The sequence below is a fragment of the Manacus vitellinus genome, unplaced genomic scaffold (assembly GCF_001715985.3).
Source record: "Manacus vitellinus isolate BGI_N305 unplaced genomic scaffold, ASM171598v3 scaffold_0_pilon, whole genome shotgun sequence".
In the NCBI taxonomy this organism is placed as follows: domain Eukaryota; kingdom Metazoa; phylum Chordata; class Aves; order Passeriformes; family Pipridae; genus Manacus; species Manacus vitellinus.
In genome coordinates this window covers 55,768,811-55,795,500 of record NW_021938789.1, presented here as the reverse complement: position 1 = coordinate 55,795,500, position 26,690 = coordinate 55,768,811, and the positions used below count along the sequence as shown (strand labels likewise).

General features: G+C 42.6%; 1 protein-coding gene across 4 annotated transcripts in view; it reads left to right on the top strand.

Moving 5' to 3' along the window:
- ARHGAP24 (Rho GTPase activating protein 24) overlaps positions 1 to 26,690 on the top strand; it is a 173,871-nt gene that overhangs the window by 71,370 nt on the left and 75,811 nt on the right. The window contains exon 1 of one of the 4 annotated variants that reach the window (XM_018073669.2): positions 21,280 to 21,466. The exons of 2 other annotated variants lie outside the window; for them this stretch is intronic. The gene's annotated coding sequence lies outside the window, so the exon portion shown is untranslated. Of the gene's footprint in view, positions 1 to 21,279; positions 21,467 to 21,670; positions 21,746 to 26,690 lie in introns of those variants that run through there. One more of the 4 variants, XM_018073674.2, reaches the window with a different exon arrangement.

Genomic DNA, 26,690 nt, shown 5'->3' with positions numbered 1-26,690 from the left:
CTATTTCGATTAGTTGAACTTGTTCTGCTCAAGAAAACAGAGAAGCCAGGAAGCTTGGGAAATAAATGGTAAGCCAGACTCCTCTTAGTTCCTGTGTAGAGAAACAGTTGCTCTTTTAGGCTATTAAAACGTCTCCAGAGAATCAACTGTCTGAAGAGATTGGCAGTTAATAACCAGAGAGCTTGAACTTAGAAGAGGCAAGGAGATAAAATTGTCCATCTGTGTTTATAGTGTTATGTCTTCTAATTTGTGTTCACAGTTCATGTTTCCTGTAATGTATGAGGACAGAAGTAGTTCTCATACATTTCTAAAGACATTGAAATATGCATGCAGTGGAATGCAAAGATGATTAAAATATCACGATTTGCTACTTACTGTAACTAATCAGTCCACTCCACTACATTTCTGAATCCCTCACCGACATTTATGGAGTCCTTCTAATGAGAGTTTTAGTGAAAATGCTGAGATTGAGAATAAACATTACATATTTCAGTAATGTACATGTTTCAAGGTCAAGTTATGATCACAAAGAGAATGAAGTACTGTGCATTTCTTTGAAAGACTGACAGAGATTTTTTTTACAATATTTTCTTAATGCCTGATACCCTTTTTCTGCCATTGTTCTCAGTGGAGAAGGAGAAGAATTTGAAAATGTTCTTCTATTTGTCTGTCCTCTCTTACTTTCCCTATTGCAACCCAAGAGGGTTGATCTGCATCTCCTGGATGAACAACTGAGAAAACAGCATCTATCTGTTGTTTATGAAAAATTTGGGTGAGAAAATACTGATTTACACATGGTCAGATTCTTGGTGCCTGTGCTTGAGATACTGATGAAGTTAAAGGGGAAAGTAGTTTGTGTTTTCAAATTACAGACTACTTTTAATTGGCATTTGTCATTAATTTCTTATCATGGTTTTTTGTGTTTTTTGTTTTGTTTTGGGTTTTTTTGGTGTTGTTGTTGTTGTTGTTGTTGTTGTTTTGGCCACTCTCTTATTTTCTTCTAGTCAGGATGGCCAAATACTTAGCAACCTGGAGTTGTCTAACACTGGAAGATGCCAGTGGTCTGAGACTCGATCATTTTCCGTGTATTTAAACCGTTTGTGAATGCTGTGGAAAAGGCTTGGAAGCAGTGCTGACATTCATTGGCGTTAATTTTGAAAACTTAAAATTATTCTGGGCATACTGCATTCTTGTTATGCCACCTGATTCAAAGCAGACATGAAGAGATGCAATTCAATGAACCAGTTCTGTGAAAAGGTGACAAAATCAGCCTGTGCTTTCACTGCAGGCTAAAGCAGGAGAACCTGAAGCACCGCTGAGCTGCTGCCCGCCTGCACCTTTGGCATGTGGTGGTGTTGGTGTGGCTCATGTTCATTGGATATGGTTCCTGCTGGCATTTCTGCAGGTTTTGTACTGTAAACTATCTGTCCAGGGTTACAGTTTGCCCAGGATGGCAAGCAAATGTTCTCAGTTTTCCTGAGCAACTACCAACTCTGATATAGTGTGTCAGTCCTTTTGCCCAAGCAGTTAACCTTGAAGGCACTACCAATTTTCTTTTCTTTTATGGGGGATTGCACTATTGCTTAAGGAAAATACAATTATTTTGAGCTTGAAGTATTTCAAATGCACTGTGTCATTCTCTGCTTTTATATGTAGGTCAAGGTGAAAAGCTGAAGTATTATTTACAAGAGACAAAAACAAATTATAAAAATATATATTAATTTTAGGAATCGGGAATGGCATGGCATTATATAGCAAGAAGCAGCAGAAATGTGGCCTATTTAGTTTGTCACAACATTTTTAAGGTCAGACAACTTCTCTGAATTCTTTTACATTAATTCCTCAGTGAGCAGTGCACTTGGGTGTTTTCCCATTGCTTTTGGAAATTAGATTAATACCACTTAAGGCAATGCTGTTGTCTACTCAGGCTACCCAAATGAACTGAACACCAAAGTTTAGATGGAAATTCTTGCCTTTCCTCCAGTGCCAAGGGATTTCAACCGGTCATTGTAGCTTTAAAAATATTTATACAATATTGCACAACACAAAATCTCCTAAAGACTTGTGCTTCCTGGTGTGAATGTACAGCCAGCCTGGCTGGTGCTGGCTGGGTGAGCGCAGTTTGGAGTCCACGTGGGCATCGCTCGTTCCGCTGGAGTTTCTGTGGAGCTCGGCATTTCTCACTCGAATTGGCAACTGTTGTCTGCATGAACAAATCCAGCTCTCCTTTTCCCAGACCGCATCCTCCTGGCATCCTGACAACAGGAAGCTAGCAAAATGAAACATTACACAGGATAGCTCTTTTTCTGTGCTCTTGAGAGTTAGGGATTTCACACAAACTCCAAGTTTATATCCAGAATTATTCTTGTAGTAGAGAAACTTCAGCCCAGATTTATGTCGAGGAATGCTGGCCTGGTGGACATGATGGGCAAGCAGCCCAGTGGGCATTGGCTGGATATTCTGGGACATGGGAGGCCAAATGCAATCCAGTTTGTGTTAGTGTCAGGTAAGAGAAGGGTGCCTGGTCCAAGGAAGACCCTGATGTGACAGGAGATGAGAAGCAGAGGGAGGTGGCTCTTTTTCGGCCTTGGGAGGGTGAAGGGAACTTCATATTGCTGTCTGCAACTACATAATGGAGGGAGGGTACAGAGAAGGGAACAGATATAGAAATAGGCTTTTTTCACCCCCCTCTACCTAGGTGAGCATTAATATATTGTTGACTGCTTTTACAGCAAGTTTTTGATACCATGAGTAATAGAATAAAAGTCTTGCCTCAGAGGGATAAGGCAAAGGAGACACACACTATTTTTTGCACCAGTATAATTGCTAGAAGTTTATTTTGCTCCCTTCAAAGCAGCCTTGAATCCCACAGCATCACAGCAGCTCAGTACCTTCCTCCCTTCCCCTACTCTGACTTACCCCTTCTGCAAAAGAGAGATAATTTCCATTTGCATTCGGGGGACAGCCTGCTTGCTCGGCTTCAGTGCTCCCAGGGATCCTTCTGGGTTTGAGCTGTAGTGCCAGCTGGGGCTCGCTAGCAACAGGCATCCATATGGGAGGAATTCGTATTGTCTGAGAGGCCTGAACACTGAAGTACTGTAAATGGTGTTTTCACACACTGCAGCTAATTCCCACAGTTTCCATTGCTTTGGGCTGTTGCTTCTGATGAAAAACAAACAGAACAGTCTGGGAGCTGAGGAATGCAGTCTGCAGCGCAGTCAGCACGCGGCCTCCGCTGGAGTGTACAATTGGAGCTGGAAAGGGATCTGTGTAATGCCTGTACAAAAGAGGGGTGTCCAAGACAGTGCTCGGCACTCCTCAGTATAAGGGCTGCAGTTCTTAGAGACTTTAGGAGTTTTATGGACTCATTGGGATAATTCACTTCAGTGGCTGGATGCTTTACCCTGCCAACAAATTGAAGTGATTCTTTGAAGACAGAGCAAGTTTCAACACAACCAGTACAGTCAGTAGAGCAGTTTTCCAGTCAGGAGTAAGTGGAAATCCTCACTATTGTAGAGTGTTTCCTGAATTTCTTAATGATGGTAGGGGAGAGGGAGTTTTTGGAAGTACACTGAAGAAGCACAGTGTCCATGTCACACGGCTGTATATTGTGTTAGAATGACCGCGTGCGTCATAACGCTGCAGCTCCTTCCTCATCCTGTTGCCTGCCTTTTGCTCAGGCCCCCATGTTCCTCTCTCGACCCTTGGTCTTTCCTACAGTCTGTTGCTTGACTGCCCCTTGCAATTTGCATGCTGTATTTTCTCATGAAGTGAAATGGATGACAAAAAAAAGTCTGGTTTGGACTGGTGTGCATGATGGATGGTTCCAGATGCTGATATTGGTGATTAGCACGTGTTTATCGCACCAGCAAATAATGCTCTGATTCTCACACTGGACAAACTCAGCCTTTTCTGAGAGTGCCCTTGCATGGCAAAATATCTTGCAATGTACAGTATCTAGGAATTTTTCCTTGGCTAATTCTGCCAGATCTGTGGAATTGCCCTCTTTATTCTGCATTCTGTCAAACTGACTTAATTGTGGTTTAACATGAAAAGTAATTGAATAATTTTTTCCAAGAGCTGCTGGTGAACATCAGCCAAGTCATTCCCACAAGTATCCAGTCACCTGTTGTGAAGAATTAACAGTGGGGTTTGTTTTTTGTTTGTTTGTTTGTTTGTTTTTGAGGAAAGCCTTTCATATTTTACTTAGATGCAAGAATAAGTATGTGCAGAAAGAGGTTGTTGCCAGTGCTAAATGGACCATTTCATTCTTCCCTGTGCAAAAATGAAGATAACCAAATGAAACTTTAAAAGAGCAAATCGTATTGTTAGTGGAACTTTAAACAGTGTGCATCTGCCTTTGCTTATTTGAGTGCTGGGAAATACAGGTAAATAAATATGCTTTGTTATGTAGAATATCACTCAAAGATCTTCTTTAAAGATTTTTTTAGAAGTGAGTCATCAGTTGAGTGTTCCTGACCAGGATTGGCTGGTAACTGAGCAGCAGCAGCAGTGGCTTTTTGAGACCCACAGATGCCCAAAGACTGGCAGCATCTTCCTGACAGACAGTCATGTGTTTGCAGAGTCTCTCAGAATAATCCTTGTAGGCAAAAGCCTCACACTTGTGTAGTTCATAGAGCTTGAGTGCCCTGAAATGCACGAGTCAGCCCTGGGCCTAAGAAGGAAACCGGTTTCTGGGTAATAATGTGATGAATGTTTCTGAGCTGTCTGGGAATGCCACAGCCAGCACTCTCCCTTCACTCACTCTGGGAAATGCTGTAGCTGCGTGCATGCATGTCTGCTGTAGAAGTCAGGAGAAAGAAGTGTGTGCAGTTTTGACTGGTTTTCCTCCTCTTTACTGCATTTTGGGAAAAGAAGAGGGGATATTTTGTTCATATTAACCAGATGTTACAGCTTAGTATTACCACCAGTGCATAGGCTCTGACCTTGTGAATGTGATATGAGCTTCCAGCAGGACAGCGTGGGCTTTTATGACAAGGAATCCCTGGGGACAGGGTATTCAGTGCTCAATATGTTTAGGAATATTTCCCCTGTGACCTGCAGCACTTCTCATTTTGGCTGTGGTATTTGGAAATTTCATTTGAGGTCACAGAGGTTCCTGAGTGTTGTCTGCTTGGGATGGCTGACTTGTTTCAGGATGCAGCTGCCCTGGGCACTAAGCAATCTCTGTGTAGGGCTGGCCTCCTGTCCTTTTGTAGGTAAAAACAACAGAACAAAAAATACCTTTCTCTGAGGTGGATGGAGTTTGTGCTTTATACTACACTGTCTCTGTATATGCATCTATAAAATCCCATTTTCAGTAGGATGTGAATGTAAAAGGGAATTCTGAAGAGGAGTAATGCCTTGCACATGCCCTAGATGTTAAGTTGGCAATAATTACAGTTCTAGAGCTGTTATGGTAAGTTCCCTCTCAGGAAAAGATGATCCTGGTTTCCAGGTCCTGGTTTCCCTTGCAGCAGCTGGCTGACCCTTGACACACCAGGCTGCAAACTTAGTACATATACAGAGAAATCGAGATGGAGTGTGTGGGGGGTAACTAGTCTGGAAATCTCTGCTGAGAAAGTATCTGGCTGCACCACTGTATTTGCAAAGTGCATGAATCTCTCTTTGTGATGGCATTACACAGCATGAGACTGAAAGTTGGTCAACAAAAACCTGAGTACATCTCCTTGTATGTGCATGAAATAAACGTTGTAGTTTTCCCAAGTTAATGAAGACACAGTGTAGATCAGGGACAGTTGTATGCTCTCCCCTCTGGCACGTCAGTTCCTAGAACTGCTTCCAGCTCTGCAGTTATCATAGATGCAGCCACGGCAGGCCATACTAAAGTGGTCCAAAAAAAGGGGAAGCTATTGGCTTGGAGACACATTTTTTCCCATAAGCCTTCAACCTTTAATCCTCATAACTGTAAACAAACCCTGACCTGGAAAAATCTTTTCATTTTCTTTTTTTCCCCTTCAAGTGTGGGAAGAGAAGTCCCACTTCTTAACCTTTGCACAATCACATATTAATCTAATTTCCTACTCGTCATGACCTAGTCATTTGGAAATTGCAACTACACTTAATTTGATTTTTCTTTCTATATTTTTATGTTATGCTTTTGTTGTTTCCCCTACTCTTGTTTTTGGTTCAGCACCGGTTCATTAAACTTCGGTCACAAATACGAGCTGGAGGGCACACAGCTTGTTGTCATTTGAGCTAATCAGGCATTTATAGATTAGAAGGGGTTATTGCAAATGCTTGTGAAAACTAGGGCTCCTTTCTGTTGTTCCTTTCCTTTCTTGGGAGACTTTGGCCATTCCCTGTTTTTCTCTGTGTTGGCCCACCAGGGTACATACTTTTCTGAGAGGTTAGCACAATAATACTCTTTTTTTCCTAACTGATTTCAAACACTGCACCATCCTCTACTCCCCGCTGCTACTCTTGTCCTTGCACAGTATTCTGGAAGTTAGCACAGGCATTTTAGCATGTTAGAATGTACCTTATGTTTTGCTGTACTTTCAGTCAGCAGGTACATTCCAACTATTGCATCTGATCGCTTCATTTAAAAAAAAAAATATTGTGAGAAGAAAATAGTATTTTTTATTCCTGTATGAAATACCATAAATTAAGCTGTAGTGGCCACTAGCTTTGATTTAAACCATTAAGAGCAAATGTTCAGATCTCAAAAGATATTGTTACCTTCCCACAGCAGAAATGTTCTGGGAAAATCAAAAACTTATGCTGCTTTAAATTAAAAAATAATAATAAACAAATTGAATTATGGATTATGATGGGCAGTTGATACAAATATTTTTTTAGGGGCACCCACATCTCCAGAGATGGAGGGAAGGAAGTGACTTTTTTTTTCTCAAATGTCTTCCAATTGCTAGAGGCTTCACAAAAAATTTTTGGTTGAAGCAACATTAGCAAGATTTTGATTAGCACAATACCCCAAACTCCCTGATACTACATAGCAGTATGTTTAATTGCTGCAAATCCAGCAGTTCCCATGGCTTGTTACAAATTCTTTCCACTAAAATTGCTGAATCTTGGAATTCAAGCTATCAAAAATTACATCTGTGAAAGTAATTAATCTTACATCAAATCCTGAGTGATCTGAGATGGCTTCCTTAACCGTTTTCCATGTTTTCCCTTCTTTGCAACTTCTCTGTTTTACTTTTTTAAACTGTTTCTGTTTTAGAACTTTGCTCTCCCATCTGCGAGCAACATTCTTTTTTTCTGAAGACTTTATCCCTTAGAATGGAAGGATGTTTTGTTACTTGGTTTTCAATAGAAGGACACATACAAAACTTTGCATGAGTGAATATACTTCTGCAGGCCTTTCCCAAGTCATACGTACACTTATGAAATTCTTGTGACCAGTCTGGGCAGCCCAAGTGTGCTGACAACGTGCTGTAAGGGAGCAGACTGCCTCCACTAAGCTCCAGTGGCTAAATCAGAAGAAAAGCAAGTTTAAGTGGCAACAGAAATTGTAAACAGCTAAATGATATTAGAGAGAGTTTTTTAATCATACCAGACATCATTTTTAATGGAAACGGTAACTTTGCTGGGGGCTATTTTAATGACACAGTAGATGGCGATTTAGATTATCTCTTCACGTTCACATTGCAGCACACAGATACATAAATACACTGAAAATCCAGTAGCCTAGTGGCTCCCAAAGGAATTGGCTGCATAATCAGATCACTGTACGGCTCAGCAGTCTCTAAACGCCAAAGTTCAATAGATGTCTTGCTCCCCCAGAGCAGATGTACCAGGAAAAGGAAAAACTTAGGAAAAAAGTAGCCTGACTTCTTTCAGAGAAATGCAGTGGTATGGGAATATGCCTCTTCTTTCTGAGAAGTAAAACAAGATGTCCCCGAGAGGTATTGATTTTTTTAAATTTTTTTTTTTTTTCACTTAAAGTAAATAAGATCAACTTGAGCTTTCTAAAACTCTTATTGGAAATCTTTTTCCCAGAGGCAAAGAAAGTGTTTGAATGAGTTTCCAATTATCAAAAAAGCCCCTTACTAATATAAATTAGTTAATACCCACTGAAGTAGTAAAAAAAAACAACCTCAAATGAGTATCAGGCCTGTGAATGTATTCTATTTCCTTCCCTTGTCCAGCAAAAAGCAAGTGGTATTTTTAGATGTCTTGATAACTGTAGGCTTGGCCCAGGAGTGTTCTGGAGGAAGATACAGAAGGCTTTTAGAGCAATAGGGGTATGTTAGAACCCTTTCACAAGGCATTTGCATATTCTGTACAAGATTGAAACAATACAATGAAAATTCAAGATTGTTTTACTTACAGCTACATTTGAGGAGAGCTGTATATGCTGTAACATGTGCTTCCCTACACTGACATCTTCCTTGATTATCCCCAGTTATGACACATTATCCAAAGAAATTACTGCTCAGATATTTCCCAGCAAGGGTAATTTCTCTGTTAACAGACACTGATTCAGATGATTGTCCCTGTATCAAAGCTAGGACAGCTGATGCACACCTACTTAGAAGAATTATCTTGAACTCTATTATTGAACTAGCAAACAAATAATAACTTCAGAATATTTTTGAAAGAACAGACTATACAGGGAGCAAGACAAGGCACTTATTCCCCAGTGCCCGTGGTACTTACCTGGCAACTATGCAAATGCATAGTTGCAAAGTGATCCATCTGCCCTTTGTGCAAACAGATACCACATTAAAATGGAGGAAGATTACATTTGTAATTCCTCCACATTTATCTTTTTCTTGAAACATTTATGGCTCATGAAACTTTTATACCCATTTATGCTAAGAAGCAAGTAGAAAATAAGTGATTGCACAGGGTCTTAGTTTTCTGAGAAAGAACTACATAGATGTGTTCAGTAAACTTGAAAATGAAGGAATAATTTACCAGCCCTCTTAGAGAGATGTGGACATCTTAGCATTACCTCATATTCTTCTGCAGAAATGTACTCCCATCTTCTCTAAGAGCTGAGCATAGTTGGATTTTGTCATAACGTAGCTAAGAATAAGTGCTTAATAAAGAAGGAATTAATGCTGGTGAAATTATGCAGAGACAACAGCCAGTCCCTAATTCACCAGGGAACGTACTCCATGTTCATTCCCTTTATGTTGACCTCTAGGGCCTTACCTTTGAGCAGGAAAGAAATACATCCTGTGCATATAGGGGCACAATTAGGAGATCCAGGATGGCAGAGTCACGTGATTTACAGATTCCCAGCCTATGTCAGGAACACTGACTCGGTCCCCTGTGGTGGCAGAGCAGGGTTGGACCAGCCTTTTAGTCCTGCCCATTTACCTTTTAATCCACCTGCCTGTGAGCTGCTCATTTCCAGGATCCCTCAGGATGAAACCCTTTCCTAGGCTGAAGAGAAATTCTTTCTATCTCCCAAAGACATGCGTTATGTTTTCCCTTGTATGAACTAACAGGTCATATTCTCTTTTGTTGTGTTGTGGGCATGGCAAACTCCACCTGCTGAAGTGAAGGCAGGCTAGGGCCAAGCCAAGGCAGCTCTGATGACTAGCAATGTCTTGAAACCCAAGTCTGAGAGAACCTTCAGAATGAAGCTGCTCATTGAGTGTAATGTACTTACATTCTGTGTAAATGTAAGCTTAGAATATGTCAACTGACTTGCTATTTGCTGGTTTCCAGCTAAGCATGAGCAATGGAATACTCCAAGGTGGGTGTAAAAGGAAAAGAAATGTTGTACAGTAAGTTTATAAATGGGTTTTACAAGATCAGTTATGTTAAAAGGTGCTCAAGTTTCTTTTAAGGTTTTGATCCCCTTCTTTTTGCCCCTTCCCTTGTGCTATAAAGGAAAACTTTATCTTTTCAGCTTGTGAATCACCTTAGTGCAGACCCAGGTTGTTTTTCAGCTTCTCATTATCTTTTAATATTCACCTGATCAAGTGACTCACTTACTGCCTAATTGCTTTAATTTGCTGCTGATAAACTGAAGTGATGGTGACTGAGTTTGAAAAGCTCTCTGCGCAATTCTTATGGAAGACAGGGAATATCTCTATTAATAAACATTGCTTTCATAGACTATAGTTGTTCTAGTTGTCTTGGAACATCTTTGATTCAAAGAGCTTTTACACAGAGTAACAAAAATGAGAAAACTTGCTTACACCCTGGAATGGTCTTTGTTCAAAGGGGTAAGTCTCTGGTAAGAGAGGATTGCACTCCTGCATGGTGCTTTCTCTGACAGCCCTGGCTGTTTCTTTTGAAAGCCCTTTGCCCTTGTTCATTGTGTGGCTGACCCTGCAGCATTCCTGTGTGCCTCTGGCCCTTTGAAGAGTATTTTGAGATAAAACCGTTCACTGTGATACACTGCGTATTTTAGTCTTTGGAAGTGTAACTTCCCCAGCTAGAAAAGAAAATATTACCCCATCAAAATGTACTATTTTCTTACATAATTCAGATGACCTGCTCCATAAACAAGAATGTAGGGTCACATTTGCTTTAAACAGCTGTGTTGTCCCTTTGACATTGCTGGCAATTATTTTGCCTTCACTGGTAACTGGATTGCTTTTTGTAATGCAATCATTTCAAAGGTGTTTCATTAATGTGGTTCAGTGCCTGGGGCAAAGGCTTGCTGGCACCTCTGCCCTCCCTTCTGCAGATCTGCTCTGCGCAGTACAGGTTGTTCACACGTGGGTTGTGCCTCTGTTTGGACACCAGGGCACACAGAGAGACTTTTCTGTGCACCTGCAGGTTTAACTTTGCCATGGATGCTCTTGATGCCACCAAAATGTGGATTATGATACAGATCTTCCCTTGTACAGGATTCCCTTGGTCGGCCAAGCTGTTCTCCAAGTTCTTTTTTCCTGTCTTAACTCGTGACTGCAGTTTTTCAAGGGAATCCTGAGCAGATAAGACAAAAGAAAACATGGAGAAAGGCCTATTTAAAACAAAGGCATGCTTTCCATCACTAAAGGTTTTCCCTCTGAAATCTTAAAAAAGGCTGCCTATAATCATATGGTATTTTCTCCAAACTAATGACTTTCACCAAGAAACTTGGCTTATGCTGTCCTGTAGAGCAGCCAAAGGAGAGGTAATATTTAGCAGATTTGACATGAGAGATCAGTAGGAATGTAAATAGAGTAGCCCTCCAAAAGACACTACAGCCAGAGCAATCATCCTGCAGCTTTGATAAATTTGCTAACATCTGTTCTGGTGCCATTTCTGCTGTACAGACCTGCCATTAACCATGGAGATGAAAGGGCTTTAATTAAAGGAGCAGATTGACATGTTAAACTTTGATAACATCGTGCCATCTGGGTGGGTTATATTTGCAATTCTCTCCACAGCTTCTTAGATTTAGGGTATATTTCAGCACTGCCCCGCTTGTTTTTGGGAAGATGCACTGACCCCAGAGCTCTGGGGTTCCTAGGGCAAGGTGTCAGGCTCCAAGTATGTGTAGCAAGATATATATTGCAGCATCTCACTTCTGAGCTGCATAATTTTTCTTTCACAGTTTAGGTTTTGCTATGAGGTCTGGTTTACTAACACACCACTACCTAGTGCTAGCCACAACTGCTACTGTAGATTTCAGGTAATACAAAGCACATAAAAATTACTTATTTACCATAACTAAACCTCAGTTTGGGCCACAGATTAAGAAACATTTGAGACGTGCCTTAACCAAGGCCACAATGCTGATGCTGTGTTGGCCGCCTGCTCCTGATCCTCAGGGTGGAAGAACTGTGTGGCTGATGGAGGAGACTGCATTTTAACTGGCAGTGTAGTATGGGAGGCTGTGCCAGGAGCAGGGGATTATCCACTAGCACAGCCACTACTGGTGAAGCTTTCAGATAGACCAGAACTGCCAGGACATGGAGATCAATGGAAACCCCCACACTGTTCATCTGTTCATTCCCTGCTAGCAGTGTATCACTGGGTTCATACAAAATAGTCAGCTCAAGACAAGATTGCTCATAATTAAGATGGAAATTGATAAGAAAAATTTTGCAGCGCTTTAGATGCCTAATGTGCTGAGTGTATTCAACTTACATTGTAGTTATTTGTCATCCCCTCAACTTGTAATAGATTAGAGCAGGGTGTTTAATATGATGAGATGCGGTTATAAATAAAAGGCTTTTTATAGGTTCAGAGAAAATCTTTATACAGTTTAATTGTGTAGACAGGTTCAATTCCCAGGAAGGCCAAGAGGGAAATCAATTGATAATTTTAATCCAGAATCAATTTCCTTTAAGCTTTTGAAACGTGCTGATCCAACTTTTTCACTCAGCAGTCGGTTTCTGCTGAAGTAGCAGGCTCATTGTGTCTGGTGTGTTACTTCCACTGGGCTCCCCCTTATACAAAGCTGAAGTAGCTGGTGAACAGATGAAGCCTTTTGGGAGCTGGTACTGCTCTACTGATCTTGACCTATTTGAGCTAATACTTACCTGTCTGCCAACATTTCTGTCTCTGAGTGAGACCATCTTCTTTCTGCTGCAATATATGAGCTGATGCTAAAAGGTACATTGCAAAGTGCTGCCTGCTTTCTGCCTTTTCAGCTGCAGGAACCTAAAGGAAAGGATTTGTCAGGACTTGAAGAAATTTAAATGTCTTGAAAAGGTCTGACCAACTGCATGGGAGGCTCTGGATAAAATCCAGTGGCCTGGGTAGATTTCAGATTCTTTTTCTCCCCTGATAATGACACTTGGAAAAATTGATAACTCTTACTTTAGTTTTTATGTGACCCTTTTTTTTAGAGTACAAGGTTTAGGAACAAGGCTGTCTTTGACCAGCTAGGCCCCTTTTATCCAAATGGTAGCAAGTTTCCTGCAAATGCCCATGACTTGCACTGTTTTTCGTCTCTGTTTTTGTGTAATCACTGTAACCACAAAAATTTTGTTGAGCTGTTTCAGTTTGTTTGAAGGAAGGATGTCAGTTAAGACAAGTGTGTTTGGAAATCCTGATGATGCCAGATTGTAGCTCATCTAGTACCTGGAAGGACACTGGGGTTTTTGTAAGTGCTGTTAGTCTGGCTGTAATGCCATGCCTGTGTACACATTTTATCTGGACAGGCTTTAAAAAGAAAGCAGTATGAGCATCAAATGAAGAAGTCGTGTGCTACCAGATGTAAGTATAAAGCTAAGAAAAGGGGAGAAGAATAGACAAAATAAGGGAAATTTATGCTTCTGATAGTGAATGCACATCTGCAGTTTGGAACATGCTGAATTTGTCATATTAATGACAAATCCCTGTATGCTTTTGAAGTATTCTTACTCCACTTGAAATTATTTAAAGGATTTTTGCAGGACATGACATATCCTGTGCATCATACTGTGTCTGTAGGTTGCCCCTCGCTGTACAGCTGTACCGGTTGGAAACATTCTGATTATTTATCCTTCAGTAAATAGTACTGGCTGCTTCCAAATGTTATTAAATAGTTCTGTCTCCTGGTGTGATAGTGTATAGTATATGGATACATACAGAATACCTGAGCCAAGGCTTTGTGGGTGCTTGTACTTGTGGCTTGTCTGTGTGTATCTCACCTGGGGAGAAGGATCCTGCCTTACAGAGTTGGGGCTGATTTTGCTTAGTTTCTTGAAGTTCCCAATGTGCTTGTAGTAGACACAGATGCACATTGGATATAACAGGCTTCAGGGTGTTTAACTTCTTGGTGCTCCGTAAGGATTACATGTTTGTAAAGGGAGAAGCAATCGTGCTTTATCTCCTTTGAGAAGTGTGCAGTTGAGGGAAGTACAGGAAAAGGTTATCTAAACAGTGTAAGACCATGCTGAGCTTGGAACTATATTGGATTGGTTCGGGGGTGGTGATGGCAGTATAAAAAGTCACATTCTTGTTTTCCAAAGGAGGAAGAGAAGCTGCACCTTGTGTTCCTGTCCACGGGCGTCAGGGTTGCAGTGAACCTGCCGCACAGGTCAGGGAAGCACAGCATGAGGGAAGGCTCTAATGAGCCCTGTCAAAGTAAAAAGCCCATAAATATCACTGGAGCTGTGAATCTATCCCCAAGCCTCTGTTTGGGTGTAAAATAGATCCTTCATGAAGTGCTGGCAGCAAGCCTAGATGTTTTCTGACAGGGCTCTGCTCTCAGCACTGTTTGATCCTGCCCTTTGGAAGATACTCATAACTTCTTTCTTCTCTAGCCTGGACTGACGAAGAAATAAGGAGTTTTTTAGTAGCTACTAAAAGCTATGCAGTGTGACAGCTCAGCTCCAACAACCAGCAAAAATGGGCTGTTCAGGTAGGAGGCTCTTTGGAGTGGTAAATTCCAGGATTCCTCAGAGATGCCCACTCCATACTGCACCTGAGCAAGCCAAATTGGAAATAAAATCAGGGCTATCCCCCTAACAGAACAGGAGGTGTCTGCTGAGGACACCTCTACCCTGGGCAATTATTATTTGTTATTTTTAGTTTAGTTAGTGATGGACTGTGTAGTGGCAACAGCTAGGGAACAAATCACACTACATTTCTGCTCCTGGAGCTGCCTCTCTCAGGTGTTTTTTAGAGATTTCACTGTTGCCTTATTTAATACTCAGCTCTGGGGTCCCCTCAGGAAGGACAGTGACCTGTTGGAGCAAATCCAGAGGAGGACCCCAAGTTGATTAGAGGGATGGAGCATCTCTCCTATGAGGAAAGGCTGAGTGAATTGGGTTTGTTCAGCCTGAAAAAGAGAAGGCTTCAGGGTGACCTAATTGTGGCCTTCCCGTACCTGAAGGGAGCCTACAAGAAAGATGGAGAGAGACTATCCACAAGACCATGTAGTGACAGGACAAAGGGGAATGGATTAAAACTGAAAGAGGGTAGGTTTAGATTAGATAACAGGAGATATACTGGAGTACCCATCTTGTCTTGTGAGCGCTTCTTGACTCAAAGTTTACATGATTGTGTAATAAAGTTTTGAATCCACATCTGAGCTTTCCGAATTCCCCATTTAATTAATAGATTTTTATTTATTCCTCTTTTTTTGTAAACCAAGGAAATAACAGCTGGTGTTTGCTTATGTCAAGTAGACAGATGCATCACACAAACACCATACTTTCCCAGCATCAAAACTGAAAGGGAGATAATGTCTGAAGGGCAATTTGTGTATACATCTGTGTTTATGAACCTGTTCATTTCAAATGCAACAAACAGATGTAAGAGGAAGACAGAAAAGATGTTGTCCTTACAGAGTACAGCCTCACCATATTTTTTTTTCTTCATGTTTTCTTCCAGACCTGCTATAACATTTCTCATATTTCCCATTCTCTTTAGGAGTAAGCTCTTTGGAAAGTAACATATTTTGACAATTTCTTCTTGTAACCTAGCTCTTGGAGAGAGTTTCTGTAAGCTGCAAGGCAGAACAGTAGCCAAAAAATGAAGTTGGATAAGTTATATAGTGTGCAGCCCAGAGCCCCTTCCATAGCACAGCTGACAGAAGCTTCTATGAGAAGATCTCAGCATGTCATATTCAGTTATTTGGGCATCCCTGAGGGCTGTATGAATATAACCAATTCAAACCCCAAATGCACAAACATGCAGAGAAGGACTAATTTCTTACATATCAGCTGAACTGGATTTGGACTGCAGTGAAGTTGGAAGGAAATGGAGGAAAGCACTCTGGAAGATTTATTCCTGCTAAAATATGCAAAACCAGATGCTGCCTCTGTATCCCATAGGAAATAATTTCTGTGCCTCATTCTCATTTCTGTGGTTGTAATGTCCTCTTTGCAGATATGGTTGTGCATGTGACTGACTTTTCACCTGTCCATGAAATGTGTATAGCAATTTTATCCAGCAGAGTAACTGAAAGAACAGTTCAGCTTCTCATCGGAATGTCTAATAATGCTCATCATTGTAATGCTGCTTCTAGTAATTTTGAGGAACAAGCTGACAGCTTTACTTTCAATAGAGATTATCTTATTGACAATAAGAGACTTGTTGATGATGTAGAGGGCAGATCCAAATCTGGACATCCCCGTGTTTTCTAGGAGCTTTTAACAAAGAACCCAAAGTGTCCTCGTCACACTAAATTACCTAAGCAGTTGGGGATTAAGGTGACTTCAAAGATTCCCCTCACAGTGTTCTGTGAGTACCTACACTGCATAGCTGTCTTCCTTCATACCTCATTCTTTAATATATATGTGATTGTATTACTAAACATATGTCATAAAACACAGGGGATACGCTTGACAGTTAAATTTATGTTAGCGTATGATCCTTAATTCACATTTCTGGGTGTTGCTCCCATTTTATATGGGTGTAGCCCAGCTGGCACCTCTGAAAACATTCCTGCCGTAAACTACTAAAACTGAAGGGAAGAAGAGGCTCAAATTCCATTTAAGCATGCATTATGAAAAGAAAAATTGTATTCTGAAGTCATATGAAGAATTAAAAATGATCCCAGTGAGCTCAGTTACAGTCTCTCCAGTAATGAGGGATCTTTTCATTGGGATGTGAAGCAAATGCTTTAAGTGGCAGACCCCGGATCTTAAGAGGCAGAGCAGAAATTACTAAGCAGTTGGTTTCATCAGTTCAGAAATATAATTTATTGCTGGTGATGGTACTAGGGAAAAAAGCAAAATGTCTGGCAAAGCAGTTTCCCTCATCTCTGCCAGCTGGCGGGAAAGGAAAACTTGTTGAACAGTCTGGATGAGGGAGCTGCGGTCAGGATCATGACATCTGCAGGCAGCAAAGTTGCTAAGTTTCCCATCTTGCTGTTCCTCCCCTTGTTCCCTGCCCACCTACACACACAGCTGCTCCCTACCCAGGCAGTCCTGGTATCAAGTGATGTCCAAAAACTTCAGGAACGCGGCCCCACAGTGCTGTGGCCAGTGCTGAGGCAGTCACTGAAACACGTGCTGTTTACAAAACATGCCTCTGAATATTCCTTGGTGCAACAGAGAGCAGAAGTGGGAGAAAACAAAGGGAACAGAGAGAGATTTCTTGCCTTTTCTATGAACTGCAGGAAAGGTTGGAGGCTATTTATAGCCTACTTTTTACTGAGGGAATTCAGAAGTTGAGCGCCTTATCTTCGATGTAGTGCACCTTGTGAGGCTATTGACTTGTTTAGGTGAAAAGTGTAACTCACCTTTCACACACAGAAATGGTGTTTATGATCTTGAATTGCTGTGCTTGATCAGAAGCCATAACTCCAGTGCTTTAGAAACTATTTTTAAAAAGGCCTGCCCTCCAAAAAGGCTAAGGTAGCCTAAGTGTAACTCACTCTTTTGCCGTTACACAGTGTGAAGACTCAAGGTTGTGGCTTGGACACTGACTAGGTTTTAAGCATTAGTTTTGCATTTGTTGTTTGGTTTTTTTTTTCTTTTGAGTTACCAAACCAGTCCTTCAGAATATGGAATTATGTTCTGTACCATGCTTTACATTTCTCACGAGTGATTAACTTAGGTACAGTAACAGAGAGGATTCAGGCTAACCCTGATTTATAAGGAGGAATCCTACAGCACAAAGCTCTGGAGGTTTTGTCTCAGTTAAAAAATGACCACTGTTTTCCAGGGCATTCTTGGGCCCAGGAGCTGGCGGTTGTTCTTGCTCATATGCTTTTGACCAAAACAGTCTTATGGGCTGGCTTCCAACCAAATTCATCTTGTAGTGTCTCCCACTACTGTATGGGACCACCATACTCTGAGGGATTTAGGTGGATGTTCAGAAGGAATTTTCTCAGGAGAACAGAGAGGTTTAACCTCAGCAGTTCAAATGACAAATGATGCATACTTGCTGTGATGTGGTTCAGCTGTCTGCAGGGCGTGGCAGTAGCAATTCATTGTAAGTTCAGTAGTGAACTCTAAATCTTGGCAACTGTGGTCCAGTATTTCCACTCCTCTTTCCCTGCATACTGTCAGCCAACATCTGACTCTTTTGAGAGTGTCTGACTGTTGAATACTGACATCACTGGCTTGCTGCTAAACAGGAGAGGTGAATTAGTCCCCAAAACCACTGAAAAGTTCTCAACACCTCTTCACCTCCATCTTACCAGCACTGCTGGGCCCCAGGCTTTGGGAATAACAATCCAGGTTGGCACAAACACAGACCCACCAGTGTCAGTGGAGGAAGAGTTGGTGTGTGAACTGTTACAGGAGCTTCACCCCTACCCAGAGATGGGCCCTGACAATATCCCTCCAAGGGTGTCAAGAGAGCTGGATGACGTTGTTGTGAGGCTGCTGTCGTTGGGAAATCGTGTAGATTGGGGAACATCCGAGAAAGCTAGAAAAAGGCTAATGTCAACCCCACCTACAAGAAGGGCTTAGAGGAGAACCCAGGAAATTTCAGCTCCATCAGTAATTCCCAGTAATTTCCCAGTTCCTGGGAAAGTTAAAGAATGAACCCTCCTGGGGGTTGTCACAAGAAAAATTAATCACGTGATTGGGAAAAGCCAGCATGGATTCAACAAGGGCAAATTGTGCTTGGCAAACCTGATCACCTTCTATGGCAAAGGAACCTGTTTGGTCCAAGTGGAGTGAGAGGTGCACAGTGTCTACCTGGATTTCTCCAGGGCTTTGGATAGTGTTTCCCACAGCCTCCTCCTGGACCAAGGTAGGTGTTACGGTGTAGACAAGTGACTGATGTGGTGGGTGGGAGCTGTCTGGCAGGCAGCACCCAGAGGGTGCTGGTAAATAGTTTCTTTTCTGACCTGTCAAAAGTGGGCTCCCCTGGGGATTGATATTGGGCCCAGCACTGTTTAATATCTTCAGAAGTGATGTGGATGATGGGACCCTGATGAAGTTTGCCAGCGATATCAAACTTAGTGAAGAAGTGGACACTTCAAAAGTGAGAGCCACCCTGCTGGGAGATCTGGATAGTCTGGAAGAGTGGGCTAACAGGAACCTTATGAAGTTTAACAAGGTCAAGTGTAAGGTCTCTTGCACTTTGGAAAACATAATCTGAAATTGCAGCACAGGCTGTGATGTGTCTAGCTGGGAGAAGATCTGTGGAAAGGGACCTGGGGGTCCTTGTAGACAGTAAGCTCAATATGAGCAAACGCTGGCTGCTGTGGGAAAAGGGAGCCAGCAGGATGGTGGGATGCACCACCAAGGGCATCACCAGCAGGGATAAGGAATCATTATCCCTTTCTACGCCGTGCTTGTCAGGCCACACTTGGAATACTGTGTTCAGTTTTGGTCTCTGCTGTACAAAAAAGATGTGGACAGGCTGGAAGGGGTCCAGGGAAGGGCCAGAAAAATGATCAAAGGTCTGGGAAGACTGCCATATGAGGAAAGGCTGAGAGAACCTTGTTCAGCCTTGAGAAAAGGAGGCTTAGGCGAGGCCTTATATCACCATTTTCCAGTATTTAAAGGCTGGCTACAAAGACGCAGACTCCCTTTTTATAAGGAGTTGCATGGAAAAGGTAATGGTCACAAGTTACTTGTGGGAAGATTCCAATTTCTATCATCACTCTATGAACCCAGTAGAGGAGGAGAAGCAGCTGCAGAAAGCAGGCTGCTCAGACCTGGGGGACAGGTGATGTCTGTAGCTCTCTCATTGTCCTTCTGACTGTGTAGAATTGTGAGTTATTGAGAAAAACAGTGCTGAATGTGATACTTGCTTGACATAACTGCAAGAGTCTGTGACCCAGGGCTGCCTTCATATTAACAGCGGTGTCCTGTTGATTTCAGTACGGGAAGGAGCTGCTGTGTAGTGTTGGAATATGATGTATTAGGAGGGGAATATTGCACTCCTATGGTGACTTCACTGGGTGCAGCTGGTCCTCAAAATGTGTTTTGAAGTAGTTTCTCGTTAGGATCAACTCATGGGAAGTAACAGATGGTGAAGTGAGACTAAATTAGTGAGAACTTTGTGCTCCGTTAATGCTCTTTATAAATAATAGCTGGGGAGTGGAGCAGGAATGAAGATGCTGTTATGTTTGTGGCTACCTCTGCTGCTATGTAGATGTTATAGGATGCCTTGCAGCATGTTTTGTCAGCAATAGAAAGGAGCAGAAGGAATTTGCCAGCCCTTTCACAAGGGCAAAAATATTGCAGTTCTCCTGAAAAACAAATAAAATCAAAGCAAGGCTCAAAGATGTATGAGGGGAAGCAAAAATGTGGGAGACAATTTTACATTAACAGTCAGTCTTGTTGCTTTCAGCTTCTTCCCACAAAAATCAGCAGAAGAAAAACCAATGTCTCTCCTCTGATATTCTCAGTAACTCTCCAGCTTTACTTTCATCCTAAAATTTTCCTTTAAAGTATATGTATCTATAGATTTCTTTTTCTCTCTGTGTGTTTATGGATGTCACTAAGTATAGTCATGTAGTGACTTAGTGTAGTATAGACTAAAGTCATAGATGGCATCTGCTCATTGGTGTATATTATGTGATAGAATCTGGATTTTTAGATGCTTTTCCTGAGTAATGTCTACTGGTGGTAGTAAGGCTTAACTCTCAGACATCCTGGCTTGCTGTCAGACATCCTTCACAGCTGAAGCAACTACCAGGAGAATCACTGTCACTTGTAGAAGGCCACAAGTGGCTGCTGCCAGCCATCATCTGCATCTTCACATTTTTTTGTGCACCCCAGTGTGAATGTGTCTGAGTCTGATGTCCACTGACTGGAAGTCTCACATCTAAATCTGCATCTGGCATCTCAGCTTGGATATTGGCAGCAGTGCTGGTATCTTTGTCTTGAATGACATATTTTGCAACTTTGGTCTTCAGTGATTGTTTTCAGGCCACAGTAATGAAAAGCTTTGCAAAAAATAATTTCTCCTGAGGGTTTCTTTTTCTGGACTTGTCAATCTGTGCCATGAACTTTCATACACAGGTCCATTTTGTACACTTTTCTGCAGACCTTATTAACCGCCCTGCAGGACAGACAGTTCTGTTAATCATCCTCTTGAGGTGTTAGGATGAAATCCTGCTCTGTTTCCCACGCCAGCACTAACTCCACAGTGGAAGCAGGTGTTCATATTATTAAAAACAAACAACACAAAGCCAAAAAACCCAACAGTGTGAAACTTTGATTTGCAGCGGGACATACGGATTTCTGAACAGCTCAGAGACTAAGGAGATATACTTCCTCCAGGGATCTTTTATCATAAAAGCAGCTTAAGTGACTCAGTCTTTCCCTGAGGATATTCTTAAAACAACTCCACTCAGTTTGTCTTTTAGTGGTCAGAAAGAGGATTTATTTTGTGCTGTCTTTCAAAAAAAAAAAAAAAAGAAAAGAAAAGAAAAGAAAAAACATCTTTTGAAGAAAGTCAATGGCCTTATTTCCAGGAGGGTCTAGGCTGTGTTAAAGGTCTGTACCGCTCACTAACTCATGGGCTGGCTGGCACTATCTTCACTCAAGCAAGTGCTTCAGTGAAAAATTCAGTGCTATTTTTAGTTCTCTTACAACAAACTGCTTGATTGTAAGGCCTGGGGAACTGTGACACTGTGATCGTGAGGGGTCTGCTGGAAAAGGCAGAAGGACGAGACACGGCAGCGCGGGAGCTACGCCAAGGACTCCGGCCGATGCAGAGAAGCACACATCGCAAGCAGGTATTTTAAATCATCTCGTAAGCCTTGATCTGCCCACGAAATGGATCTGCTGGTCAGAGCCAGGGCACGAAAGCGTTAGCTGGCTGGCTCTATCTCCTCCTGCCCTTAAAGATTTCATTCCACAAATTCCTGTCCTGACCGTCAGCTTTTAAATCGTCTCTCCTCGTTTCCTAGCCTTTTCTGGGATTTTACAGGATCTTTAAGGCAAGTTGGCAAATGGCAGTGGCGAAACAGAGATAAGTTTTCCCGAGCGAAGGCATTCCGCTCGGCAGTGCCGGGGTGAGTAGCCTGTAGCGAGTCCTCAGCGCATTTCCCAGCGCAGGGCAGCGCCGGGCCGGGGGTCGGGCGGCGCGGGCGGAGGGCCGGGGCTGTGTCCGAGTCGGGCGCCCCGGCCCGGCCCGCCGCCGCGGCCCCCGGCCTGCCGACCCCGCCGCTTCCCGCAGCTCGCGGTCCCGAGGCGCGGGGAGCCGGTCCGGGAGGTTCCGGGCTCCGCTCCTGCGCTTCTCCCCCTTCCCCCCGCCCCGGCGCGGTTGGTCGCCATTCCAGGCGGTGAGTCACGGGGGACAGCGGCCAGCGGGGCGGGCAGGGCGCGCCGGGCTTCCGGCTCCTCCTGCGGCTCCCCCGGGCCGTCCCGCGGCGCCCTGCCTGTGCCGGTCCGGTGCCAGGTGAGCGTGGGGACGGGCTCCGGAGCGTTCGCTTCCGGAGGGACCGGCAGCGCGCGAGGTGCCGCCGCGCCGGAGGGGACGAGCGGCCGGATCCAGGCAGCATCCCGCCCGCCTCCCGGCCGGTTCAAAGCGCCGGGGCTGTGTCACAGCCTCTTGCGGCGTGCTTTGTCGTAGGGACGAGGATCCCGGCCTGCTGGGGACGCGGGAGCTCCTGGCGTTCGCAGGGTGCTGGAGCAGCAGCTGGGCTTTGGGCAAGGAAAGTTGAGCGTGTGTTCAGTGCCTTGGGGAGCAGGGCAGCCCTTTGCTGACTTGCGTTTGCTCCCTTTTGTTTTAACGCTTGCGAATTCCTTGCTTCAGAGTCAGACCCAGACTCCGGAGTGAGCCTTGATGCAGTTTAGCTGCATTGCTGTGTTTTAAAATAACTACTTATGTTTCACCCTTAATGATACCATTATCTTAAAATAGCATGACGTGTTGCCTCCCTTGAGTTACTTGGTAGAATAGAAAGAAGGGGAACTGCTGAATTCCCATGAACTCTATGCTTAAAGATCCTGCCCAGCTTCCAGCAAGCTGAGCTGCTACAGCCTCCTCAGTGTACTAGAAATGGGTATTACCAAACTCTGCTCTTTGCTACTGTCTGTGGTCGTGTTCTCTGCCTCAGCTGTGCTTAAGGTGCGTTTGAGAAGACAGGTGAAGTGGCAGATTCATAATGGGGTTTTCCATGTGCTCCTGCTGGATGTGTGTGTTTGTACATTAACAGTGCAGATGGTGCAAGCAAAGTAGTTGTAGCATGTGTTGGCTTATGTTTGCATGAACTGGGTTCACATAATTAGCTGATAATCAGTCATGTTCATGTGAGATGAGATAGTTAAGTTTGAGGGCTTATTTAGAAAAGAATCAAATACCCTCTTTTGTTCTCACTGATTCTGGCCAATCAAGATTTTTATTCTCCAGAAACAGTCTTCAGCACTGACTGCTGAGTTGCCAGTTTCAGCACTAGTTAAGATATATTAGTTGACTTTTCTTCTGGGAAAGTGTAGAAGTGGATGAGATTTTATTAAAACTTCAATGACAAATGTTTTAGAGCTATGGCACATAGCACTCCTTTGGGAGATGCTGTACATGTCATTGTAGATGAAAGCTGTGTGTCTGCTTATGGTGATTAAATGCACAAACTTTACTAAACAGCTGGAAAGGTTTCCTGGATGTTTCTTAATCAGTGTTGCATCTTCCCATCCAGTTCATCCTGAGCGTTTCATGGGCAAGTACCACACAAGCCATTTCTAGAAATACTCACTGGTATGTCGTAGCACTGTGTTTTTGTTTGTGCAGAGGATACTTGTGCACATTACGGTCTTGATACCTTTCAGGTAAAGCAGTACACGTCACAGCTGGTATGTGCTGGAATTAGCCTGGCACAGAAGACAGTCTGTGTGACTAACTGCATAATTTCATTTTTATATTCTTGTACCTCTGTACTGGAAAGACACGTAGCCCTCAAAGCAAAAGACAAACTCCATTACCTCTGAGATCCTACAGTTCTTCTCAACTACCTACAGACGTTTTTCACTACTCTGCTTGAAGACAACTCAAAATAGGCAGCATTTGAGTTGGTTTTAGGTAGTCTGAATATGAGAGGGAAGAGGAAGGTAGTTGTAATGCTCCCCTGAGAACTGTTATGAAGTGAGCATGTGTTTACACAATATTTGGGTATAAAATACCTTTTTTCTCTTCCCCCAGACCCTTAAGCCTTTTAATTAGGTCAGTAGGTAAGATGCTGTGCTGGTCATCTGTCATGCCTTGAGCATAGTTGGAGAAGGTGGTACTGCAGCGTTGTGTTCTAGTCCCCCAGTTCTGGAGCTGCTCATGGATATTGTAGAGCTCCTTTCCTCTTCTCTGCAGTATGACCTGCTGCTGCCACTGGGCTTCACTATCCTAAATGGGGTTATGCTTGTACTTTAGTGTCTGTGCAGGCTCTGACATGGGGCAGAAATCTCATTTAAAGGAGGTGAAGTATCTTTCTGGCTTTATTGTTCCAGTTGGGAAGTGATGGATTGCACATAAGCAGTGCACCTGATACCTCTTGTGGGCTATAAATCCAAACAATGCAGCTCAAAATCAAACTGTGAAGTCCAGGCTGATGTTGTCATTTAAATGTCTGTTCAAAGAAACACTGGTTTCTGAACTACGGGTGAAAATGAGCATTTGTCACATTCATTCTCATGTCCTGTAAATGCAGAGTTGTAAATCAGTTACATAATCTGTTTTAAAACTGCTTTCTGGGGGGTTTTTTTTGGTGGTTTTCTTTTCCCTGATCTTCATTAGCTAATTCAAGTAGAATTGGCTTATTAATTAAACTTCATTTTCTAATGAATCCAGCTCATCCATTTTAAGCCAAGTCTGATACAAAACCAAACTCATTCTGATCATTAAATGAAGTCATTGACTTCTCTGTCTGCGACTGTCAGATGGTAGCAGATTACCGAAGTACTTAACCTGAACATTATCCACAAACTGCAGGTCCCTCTTCTTCCAACACATAGTTATGAAGCACATTAATACAGTGCATGTAAAAAATTGCAAGTTCTCAGTGTTCATTCCTGCTGGTAGGGCAGCAATTATAGCCTGCTCTTGGGAACAGATTTTTTGTGAATAATGCGGGTTTTGATTTAATGATGGAAGTAAGTGTCAGACTTTGAAAACAACCTGGAACATATTGGGGTCATTCAGGTTGTCACAAGAGCTGCTCTGTCTGTGATGCTTCTCAGAACCTTCCCCTTTTCCAGGCATGCAGGTAGATTCTGAATTCCTTATGAAAACCTGCCCCCAGTTGTGGCAATGGCACTCCAGAAAACATGGCATGACTTTTACTGTCAGTGAAAGATCTGTATTTTTTGGCAGCAGGGTAAAGAGGTGGCCTCAGTTGTACACAAAACCAAAAAAGTCCAGTTTCTGTGGATGGGAAGGATGTCAATGAATACCTGAATTGACATTTCACACTTAGCCAGAAATAAAAGTGAAGCAGCAAGAAGCTGCAAAGATTGTTTGTTAAAAATAAGTATCATATCCTTGGAGATGGGACGGGCTTGAGCAGAAATAGAATATTTCGCTTGGAAGAGACCTACAATGCTCATTTAATCCAACTGCCTGACCATTTCAGGGCTGACCAAAAGTTAAAGTGTATTATTAAGGACACTCTCCAAATGCATCAGTCTTGGGGCATCAACCACATCTCTAGGAAGAAAGCCTGTTCTAGTGTTTGATCACCCTCTCTGTACAGAAATGCTTCCTGATGTCCAGTCTAATTCTCCCCTGAAGAAGCTTTGAACCATTACCATGAGGAAAATACAGGTAATACTCATCTGTGTACTAAGAATGTATCCTGAAAATATATGGAAGAACTAACAACATCCAGCAGTTGATTCAGCTTCCTTGTTTGCATTCTGCTTCAGGCTTCATTTGGTTCCCTTTATTCTCCCCATGGGATATCTCCATTGCAAACAAGCTGGATTTGTAATGAGGAGTACTAGGTTTCCCATATTAAGTGAACAAAACCCCAAAATGTTTTCTTTAACAGTAAAAATTCACCATGCTTGTCTGTGGATTTTGAACATGTGCCACTTAGGGAGCTGATGGATGGTATTGTGTTACCAGAGGAAAGAGTATATTTTGGCACCATTTATTCATGTTGTCCCCTGGCCTGCCATTGAGATCTTTGTTTCAGTATAGAAGAAAAGGAGGCTTAGTGGCTTTGGAGATCTGTTACTAGCATGAAAACTAATGAAGTGGTAGGTTGAAGGTGTAAAATGTAGGCCCAGAGTGACTTAAAATGTGGGGGAGATGGCCACGCAGTTGGAGCCTGCAATAAATGGTCAAAGATAAAATGGAAACATCATCTCTCCTTATTAAATGTGGTATGTGCAATATATTTATTTAGGCACTTAGAATCAGGAGAACTGTGACTGCTTTGAATAAGAAATGTATTCTCAGGAAATACTTTTTTTCATTTAAACTTAATTTGAGGAGGTTTGAAAGTAGAATTCATTCTTGTGGAATTGGATTATGCCTTGGTTGTTATATTTTCCTCTTCTACATCATCTTGTCTTTCTAAGATCCACAAATAGCTTTTTCATCGTGGTTGCTATTGGCAAAAGCCTGTAAATTGGATTTTTGGACACATACGAGTGAATCAGAAATGCTGTGGCTGGAAGTTTCGCAGTCATTAGAAGGAGGTGCTGAAGGGATACAAGGTCAGTTGGCCAGATTTAAGCAAACCGAAAGTTTTTTTCAGAAACAGCATGGTAATGGTGATGACTTAGTGCCAGCAACCTCACTGCTGACTCACAGCATGGTCTGCCTTTCTGCAGCCTACGTTAAGCTGTACTTCACATGCTCTTTCTGCAGAAGTGAGCTCGTACACCTTACCCAGATCACACTGGATTGTCCAGTGTCCACTGCTGGCAGGAGTGAACCTGGAACGACAGCCAGGCGCATTTACTGACATCATGAAGAGAACAAATGAACATGGGCTTATTTTTGTCTTTTTTTTCTCCTTCCAA